This window comes from Capra hircus, chromosome 7 (genome assembly GCF_001704415.2).
Source record: "Capra hircus breed San Clemente chromosome 7, ASM170441v1, whole genome shotgun sequence".
Classification (NCBI taxonomy): Eukaryota; Metazoa; Chordata; class Mammalia; order Artiodactyla; family Bovidae; genus Capra; species Capra hircus.
In genome coordinates, this window is record NC_030814.1 from 85,458,569 (window position 1) to 85,467,651 (window position 9,083).

The window sequence follows — 9,083 nt, forward strand, 5'->3', positions numbered from 1 at the left end:
TAATTTGCGAAAATGCCAAATTATAAGCTTATACTTTATAGACATTTTGTTAAAGAATTTTACACTATGAAAAAAATAACAAAGCATTTCTACTGCCTGTTCCTGTGCTTAAACTGAGATACTTTCTCCACTATCCACATGATTTTTTACCAGCCCCCACTGCTGCTTAGAACTATTAGAGGAGCTTATCATATGATCAGAAAATTGAGTCAGTTCTTTAGAAATCAAACTTATTTCCTAGAAAAATAATATTATGCTTATAGCCTATCTGACGGAGAAGGCAATGGCACCCCACTCCAGTACTCTTGCCTGGAAAATCACATGGATGGAGGAGCCTGGTAGGCTGCAGTCCATGGGGTCGCTGAGGGTCGGACATGACTGAGCGACTTCACTTTCACTTTTCACTTTCATGCATTGGAGAAGGAAATGGCAACCCACTCCAGTGTTCTTGCCTGGAGAATCCCAGGGACGGGGGAGCCTGGTGGGCTGCCGTCTATGGGGTCGCACAGAGTCGGACACAACCGGAGCGACTTAGCAGCAGCAGCAGCCTATCTGACTCACACTTTGCTCAAATATAGCAGTAATAACACTGTTGACTCCAGCATTGTACTCCAAGCCCTCTCAGGGGATATGCAAAATGAATTCTAACTTGTGATGACAGGAACCAGATCCCACTGCTGTAACTCTTTTGAACTTTTGTTCTATCACAGAATGATTATTAGGAACCAGATAAAGAGTTCAGGGGCTTCCCTTGTGGCTCAGATGGTAAAGAATCTGCCTGCAATGCGGGAGACCTGGGTTCTATCCCTGGGTTGGGAAGATCCCCTGGAGGCAACCCACTGCAGTATTCTTGCCTGGAGAATCTCCATGGACAGAGGAGCCTGGCAAGCTACAGTCCATAGGGTCGCAAAGAGTCAGACACCACTGAGCGACTAAGCACAGCATAGCAAAGAGTTCCAGACATCTGAGGCTTGGGTGAAGGACAGTGGAGAGTGAGGATAGTCCTCTGAGGTCCTTCCTTCTACATCAGCTTCTAAGCACATTTCTTATAAGGCCCTCTAAGGACATTTCTGAGAATGGCCCACTGATTCCCCTTTTTACTACACTGACCTGTCCCTCTTTCCCATAGTTTGTCTCCTCCCCCAGGCCACTGCCCTGCAAAACCGAAGTTATTCTCTAGTCTCCACATCTGTGGACATTGTTCTTTGGAGCAGAGGTTTTCATTAAAAAAAAAAAAAAACACCACAATAACAGAAGCATTTTACATCATAATTAAATAGATATATTCTTGTGGCTCAGCTGGCAAAGAATCCGCCTTCAATGTGGGTGACTGGGGTTCAATCCCTGGGTTGGGAAGATCCCTGGAGAAGGGAAAGTCCTGCTCCAGTAATCTGGCCTGGAGAATTCCATGGGCTGTATAGTCCATGGGGTAGCAAAGAGTCAGACACGACTGAGTGACTTTCACTCTCACTACATGTATACATAACTGAAAAAAAAAGTTCTATGGACAAAACTCGACATACTATGTGATACGCTCAATGAGAATTTCTGTTCCATTCTAGTGTATTAAAAACATGTTCGTGAAACGAATCGCCAGTCCAGGTTCGATGCATGATACAGGATGCTTGGGGCTGGTGCACTGGGATGACCCACAGGGATGGTATGGGGAGGGTGGTGGGAGATGGGTTCAGGATGGGGAACGCATGTACACCTGTGGTGGATTCATGTTGATGTATGGCAAAACCAATACAATATTGTAAAGTATTTAGCCTCCCATTAAAATAAATGAACTTATATATATTAAAAAAATGTTAGTCACAGCTCACTAACTGATTTCATGACTGGCTTATAGGTTACATCCCGTTGTTTGAAGAACTCATTTTAAGGTTAGTGGCGGATTCATGTTGATGTATGGCAAAACCAATAACAGTATTGTAAAGTAAAATAAAAATAAATAAAAATATATTTTAATAATAATTTTTTTAAAAGTTTAAACTAACAAGGGAAAATTCACAAAATTTCTAAAATGTGACTCTGCTGGTTTGACTTTCTAGGTGTTGAAGCTCATTCCTACTTTTGGAAAATTCTCCACCTCTTGATACCTGAGGAGGCAGGGCTTTCTCCTACTGCAAAATAATCCCTTTTCCCTACCCAAACACCCTCTTTCTCTGCCCGCTAGAAATGAGGGATAAGTACAACCTTCCTCCTTGGTCTGGAGCATGAGGTCATCGGGCAGCCTGAATTATTCTTGGCCACAGACACCATGGTACGACAGTGTACATTATCCAGTGCCGGGTAGACCTGTACACGAGATGCTGCCTCCAGTATCTGTCGGGAAGAACAGCGGTGTCTGCATCCACAGGGTGTTTGGTGGTGTGTTTTAGCCACAGTCATGCCCAGGCTCCTTCAGTTTTTGCCTTGCCTATGTCTTATTCTCTGCTGTACTGACAATTCTTCTCCTGTTTAAATCGGCATAGTGTAAGTTGATTTCTCTTGTTTGCAATCAGTTGCAATAATTTCCCGAAGGTTTAATTACATTGGGGATTTTAGCTCTACTTTATGCAAAAAAAGAAATTCTGTCTTGGCGATTCTCAGCAAAATGTGCATTAGAAGTCCAGGAAAGATAAGGTTGGGGAATTCTGAGATGAAAGTTTAACTGTGAGATTGAGAATGTGGCTTGCTGATGAGGCATTATGTTGAGGAAGAATGCATCTTGGAGTTTTCCACCTTTCCCTTCCAATTAGCTTCCTCATTATTTTCCTTCTTATTGACAAAAACTATGGGGTTACTAAAAGATCAAGATTCAAAGTCATAGGCAAAGAAAAGAAGGGAACCCTAGTTGCAGCATTGGGGAATGAAAGCAAGCCATCGTGGTGACTTCCAGAGATAGACTTTCACATGCAAGAGGCCAGTCCCGGGTATGTAAGAGTAGAGAACTATGCTGCTGCTGCTGCTGCTAAATCACTTTAGTAACGTGTCCGACTCTGTGCGACCCCATAGATGGCAGCCCACCAGGCTCCCCCGTCCCTGGGATTCTCCAGGCAAGGAAGCTAAAATACATATCTACTACCCATGAGCATTCATCTGAGTAAAAATAATAATGATTCTTATTAAATAATATAAATACTAAAATAATTGAAATTATTTTATTTTATTGACAGGCTGTGATATCCAGTTTAGTGCTTCCTGATCAAGAGCCAGATTAACAGTATAAATTCTCTGGTTGGTTCATCCGGATGGTGCTCAACTTCTGTACAGTTTCTAGTCAATAGGACTGAAACAAGGAGTACCCAGGTATTACAAAGATGCAGGTTGGTTGGGGCAAACACTCATTAAATCCCAGTGCTGCTCTTATTTGAAACATTATGTTGTCCCACTTTGGCCATGCTTACCGCACAAGAGGTTTCAGACTAAGTGTTTTGTGTACAACTCTAGTACAGATATGTTGAGAATTTTAATTCACACCCCAGATATCACCAGACTACCAAATGTGCACTGGATTGACAGATATGTAAATGTGATGACTCTTTATGCCTCCTTCTAAGATGAGTGAGCGCAAATACATTTTTGTGAGCAAGTAAGTGCTTATGAAATATCTAGGGAAACAAACTTGAAATACCAATAGATTCACAAAAACAACAACAAAAAAGGATGACGTAAAAAACAATTTCATTTAAACTTAGGCTAATTTATCTTTGGTAGTGAACATATAGGTATAATTAATATAAATATTCTTTTAATGTCTAAATGTCAAGTTTAATATTAAAAATTTGGAAAGCTAATTTTACTGGCATTGATCTCATGAATTTTCATTAAAAATATAGACTTAGATGTATTTTATTTATTTTCTTAGAAATTTTTCTTTTCTGAGGACTTTTCTTCACCTGCATTGTGATAATGAGTTATAGATATAAGGCAGATATTTTGTTCATATAGACTTTTGTGCAGTAGAGATTTTTGAACAGGATGAATAAATGATCAAAGGGTATTACCTGTCATTTCAGACTTGAGTATAATTAAAGCTGTGCTGCGTACACTTGATGCAGTTCTGAGATGTGAAGAAAGAGATCTTTAGGGGCATCATCTAGTTTATTCAATAAAGTATTAATGTGTTGGAAAAATAATTCTTGCTAAAGGTAGCTTCCAGAAACTGACAAATAAATGTATCTTCACAAATAGTTACATAATCAAAATGAGAAGGAAAGTACCTAATACATTTTAAGTAAGAACAAATAGTTTTATAGTTTTAGTCTTTTATCCAATCGATAAAAAATAATTAAGGGTTTATCAAAACTATATGACTATTTAAAAATAATGTTTTTGAGTGTTGCCTTCATTAGGAATGAGAAGTTCAGGATCTAAACCTATTTAGAGTCAATAAAAATGAAAATAAATTCTGTTTCTAGGAGAGTTTAAATTAACTTTGGAAGTTATTTATGGAGATTAATTACCTGTGTGTCTGTGGCTAAACAGCTTCTCTGGGTTTACTTTTCATCTGCTGTGAATCCTGAGCTAGATGGTGTGTACTAATACCTGATAAGATTAAATAATCATCTAGTAATGCAAAGAGAGCAAGAATGGATCATATCTCCTAGAAATTTACTATGTGCAAAACAATGCTGTTCTTTATCTCATTTATTGTCCATAGTAGTCACGATGGTAAGTGGCTAATGTAAAACACAAAGAGACTAAGTAGCCTGGCTGTGTAACAGGGAGACCCAGGTGACACCCAGGTGGTCTGCCTGCGACTAGAGTACCCTTACTCTGATATGAGAAACCTCAGAAAAGCTCATTTCAAGTATTACTTCCTTTAAAAAGATTTCTCTGGCTCTCCCAAGCAGTTCAAGAAATGTTTCCTTTTGCCCCATCAATATACCATATTAATATACTTTATACTTTATATTTATTATACTTTATTGGGCTTCCCTGGTGGCTCAGATGAAAAAGAATCTACCTGCAATGCAGGAGACCCAGGTTTGATCCCTGGCTGGGTTGGGAAGATCTCTTTCCTCAGATAGGGGGCTGTGATATTTCATGTTGTATCCCCAGAATATATAAAAATATACTATACAGTAGGTACTAAATGTATATCTATTAAATAAGTAAATGGAATATTTAACATATTTCTATGGAAATGAAAGCTAATAGGCTGATAATCGTGCCAAGTGCATGCTAAGTCACTTCAGCCGTGTCCGACTCTGACCATCAGTTTAAATAAAATAAGACTATTATACTCTCAGTGGGAATGTAAACTGGTACAGCTGGTATGGAAAACAGTACGGAGATTTCTCAGGAAACTAAAAATTGAGCTACTGTATGATCCAGCAACCCCACTGCTGGGCATATATATCCAGAAAAAACCATAACACGCAAAGATTCAGGCACTACAGTCTTCGTAGCAGCACTGTTCACAATAACCAAACCATGGAAACAAACTAAATGTCCATCAACAGAAGAACAGATGACGATGCGGTACATATATACAGTGGAGTATCACTCATCCATATGCAAGAATGAAATAATACCATTGGCAGCAATATGGATAAACTTAGAGACTGTCATACTGAGTAAAGTCAGTCAGATGGACAAAGATAAATATCATATGATCTTACCATGTGGAATCTAAAAATATGATACAGTTGAACTTATTTACAAAATGGAAATAGAATCACAGACTAAGAAGAAAAACTTATGATTCCCAAAAAGGAAAGGCTGGGGAAAGGTTAAATTATAACTTTGGGATTAATATATACACACTACTATATAAACCAGGTAGTCAACAAAGACCTGCTATATAGCACAGGGAACTCAATATTCTATAACATATTAATACATCCACCAATATCTAATTTACTAAAAGATAATTTGCTGAACTATTGAGAATTTCTTTAATGTTTCAAGGTTTTTGTTTTGCTTTTTGCATCTCTGTCTATTACTACCAATACCTCAGGCTTGCCCTTGTACCTTCCAGAGGCCATCAGAATGTGTGTAAAACAATTTATTCCAGCCCTATTTGCTACTTGAGGCAGGGAAGGGGCAGACCCTATTGCAGGAGCTGGGTGGCATTAAGCTCCAAACAGAATTTAAGGCTTAATATACCTTCAATATGAAAGAGGAGGGTTAACACAGGGTCAAATGTAGATGGTGGAGCAGAAGAATGTGTAGGAAGCAGGGACGTTAGTAGCAAGATGGAAACTTTCCAAATAGTCTAAGACTTTTCTTTCCAGGCACAGTGCTTGCTATATTTCCTTGCAGTAGATTGGGGGAAGGGTGGAGTAAATGTACAGATTACTGGAGATTAAACTCTGAGAGATAGTGAAGGACCGGGAAGCCTGGCATGCCACAGTCCATGGGATCACAAAGAATCGTACATAACAGAACATCAACAATGGAGTTAGACTGAGGAAGGGATTAACAAATATGAATGAAGTGTTTTTTTTTTTTTCTTAAAGCATCTTCAGTTCAGTTCAGTCGCTCAGCCATGTCCAACTCTTTGTGACCGCAGGGTGCAGCACGCCAGGCTTCCCTGTCCATCACCAACTCCCGGAGCTTGCTCAAACTCATGTCCATCGAGTTGGTGATGCCATCCAACCATCTCATCCTCTGTCGTCCCCTTCTCCTTCTGCCTTCAATCTTTCCCAGGATCAGGGTCTTTTCCAATAAATCAGTTCTTTGCATCAGGTGGCCAAAGGATTGGAGTTTCAGCTTCAGCATCAGTCCTTCCAATGAATATTCAGGGCTGATCTTCTTTAGGATGGACTGGTTGGATCTCCTTGCTGTCCAAGGGACTCTCAAGAGTCTTCTTCAACACCACAGTTCAAAAGCATCAATTCTTCGATGCTCAGCCTTCTTCACAGTCCAACTCTCATATCCATACATGACTACTGGAAAAACCATAGCTTTGACTAGACAGAACTTTGTTGGCAAAGTAGTATCTCTGCTTTTTAATATGCTATCTAGGTTGGTCATAGCTTTTCTTCCAAGGAGCAAGCATCTTGTAATTTCATGGCTGCAGTCACCATCTGCAGTGATTTTGGAGCCTAAAAAAATAAAGTCCGTCATGGTTCCCATGTTTCCCCATCTATTTGCATAAAGTGATGGGACCGGATGCCATGATCTTAGTTTTCTGAATGTTGAGCTTTAAGTCAACTTTTTCACTCTCCTCTTTCACTTTCATCAAAAGGCTCTTGAGTTCCTTTTCATTTTCTGCCATAAGGGTGGTGTCATCTGTGTCTCTGAGGTTACTGATGTTTCTCCCAGCAATCTTGATTCCAGCTTGTGCTTCATCCAGCCCGGCATTTCGCATGATGTCCTCTGCATATAAGTTAAATAAGCAGGGTGACAACATACAGCCTTGACGTACTCCTTTCCCTATTTCGAACCAGGCTGTTGTTCTATGTCCAGTTCTAACTGTTGCTTCTTGACCTGCATACAGATTTCTCAAGAGGCAGGTCAGGTAGTCTGGTATTCCTATCTCTGTAAGAATTTTCCACAGTTTGTTGTGATCTACACAGTCAAAGGCTTTGGTGTAATAAATAAAGCAGAAGTAGATGTTTTTCTGGAACTCTCTTGCTTTTTTGATGATCCAACGGATGTTGGCATTTTGGTCTCTGGTTCCTCTGCCTTTTCTAAATCCAGCTTGAACATCTTGAAGTTCATAGTTCACGTACTGTTGAAGGCTGGCTTGGAGAGTTGTGAGCATTGCTTTGCTAGCATGTGGCTTCCCTGGTGGCTCAGAGGTTAAAGCATCTGCCTGCAATGCAGGAGACCAGGGTTCGATCCCTGGGTCAGGAAGATCCCCTGGAGAAGGAAATGGCAATCCACTCCAGTATTCTTGCCTGGAGAGTCCCATGGACTGAGGAGCCTGGTGGGCTGCAGCCCACGGGGTCACAAAGAGTCAGACACGACTGAGTGGCTTTACGTTTTTACTTACTTGCTAGCGTGTGAGATGAATGCAATTGTGTGGTAGTTTGAACATTTTTTGGTATTGCTCTTCTTTGGGATTGGAATGAAAACTGACCTTTTCCAAATGCTTGTTCAATAGATTAAAAGTAGAGATTCATCAATAATAGAAATGCATATACAGAAGTATCTACTGCTAAGGCAGTCACAGTAATATGTGGGTTCTTTTGTTTGTTTTAACATCTCAGCAAGGCAAATAATTCAGAATTAGTTTATGTGTCTATATGTAAAGTAATATATGTATGTATACATGTATATGTATGTACATATGTATATTATTTCACTGTAATATCCAATAATAAGAAATATTATTATTAGTCAAACAAATGTTTTTAGGTGACTCAGTGAATTTCTTAAGAACATCTTGTTTGTTTAAACAACTTTATTGAAGTATAAAATATGCTAATATAGAAAAGGTAAAAATTCAAAATGTACAACTTAATAAGTCTTGATATATGTTGATGCCTGTGACATCATCACCAGTCAAGATAATGAAAATGTCTATGAACCTGCAAAGTGTCTTCCTTTGAAATCCCTCCTTCCTGCCACTCCCCACCACCCCTGCCCCACTCCTGTCCCCAAGGACCTCCTGACAATGCTTTCTCTCATTATACGTTAGTTCGCATTTTCTAGAATTCTATAGAAGGAATCATATAATGTGCACTTTTGGTTTGGTCTGGCTTCTTTCATTCAGGATAATTTATTTTGTATTAAGCTATTTTGCTCTAAGTGGAAATGACTTATTTCTTTATATTGATAAATAGTATTGCCTTGAATGAACATGTCACAACTTGTTTATCCATCTACCTTTTAAAGAAAATTTGAGTTTTTCCCCCAGTTTTTGGTCATTACAAGTAAAGCTGCTATGAACATTACTGTATAAATATTTGTCTAGACATATTCTTTCTGTTTTCATAAATAAATAGCTGGGGGTAGAATGGCTGAGTCATAGGATGAGTATCTATCTAACTTTAGAAGAAACTCCCAAAATGTTTTTCACAGGGTTGGACAACTTTTATTCTCATTGACAGTGAATGAGAATTTCAGTTGCTCCACAGCCTAAAAAACACTTAGCAAGCTCAAACATTTTCATTTTAGACATTCTAATATCCATGCAGTGA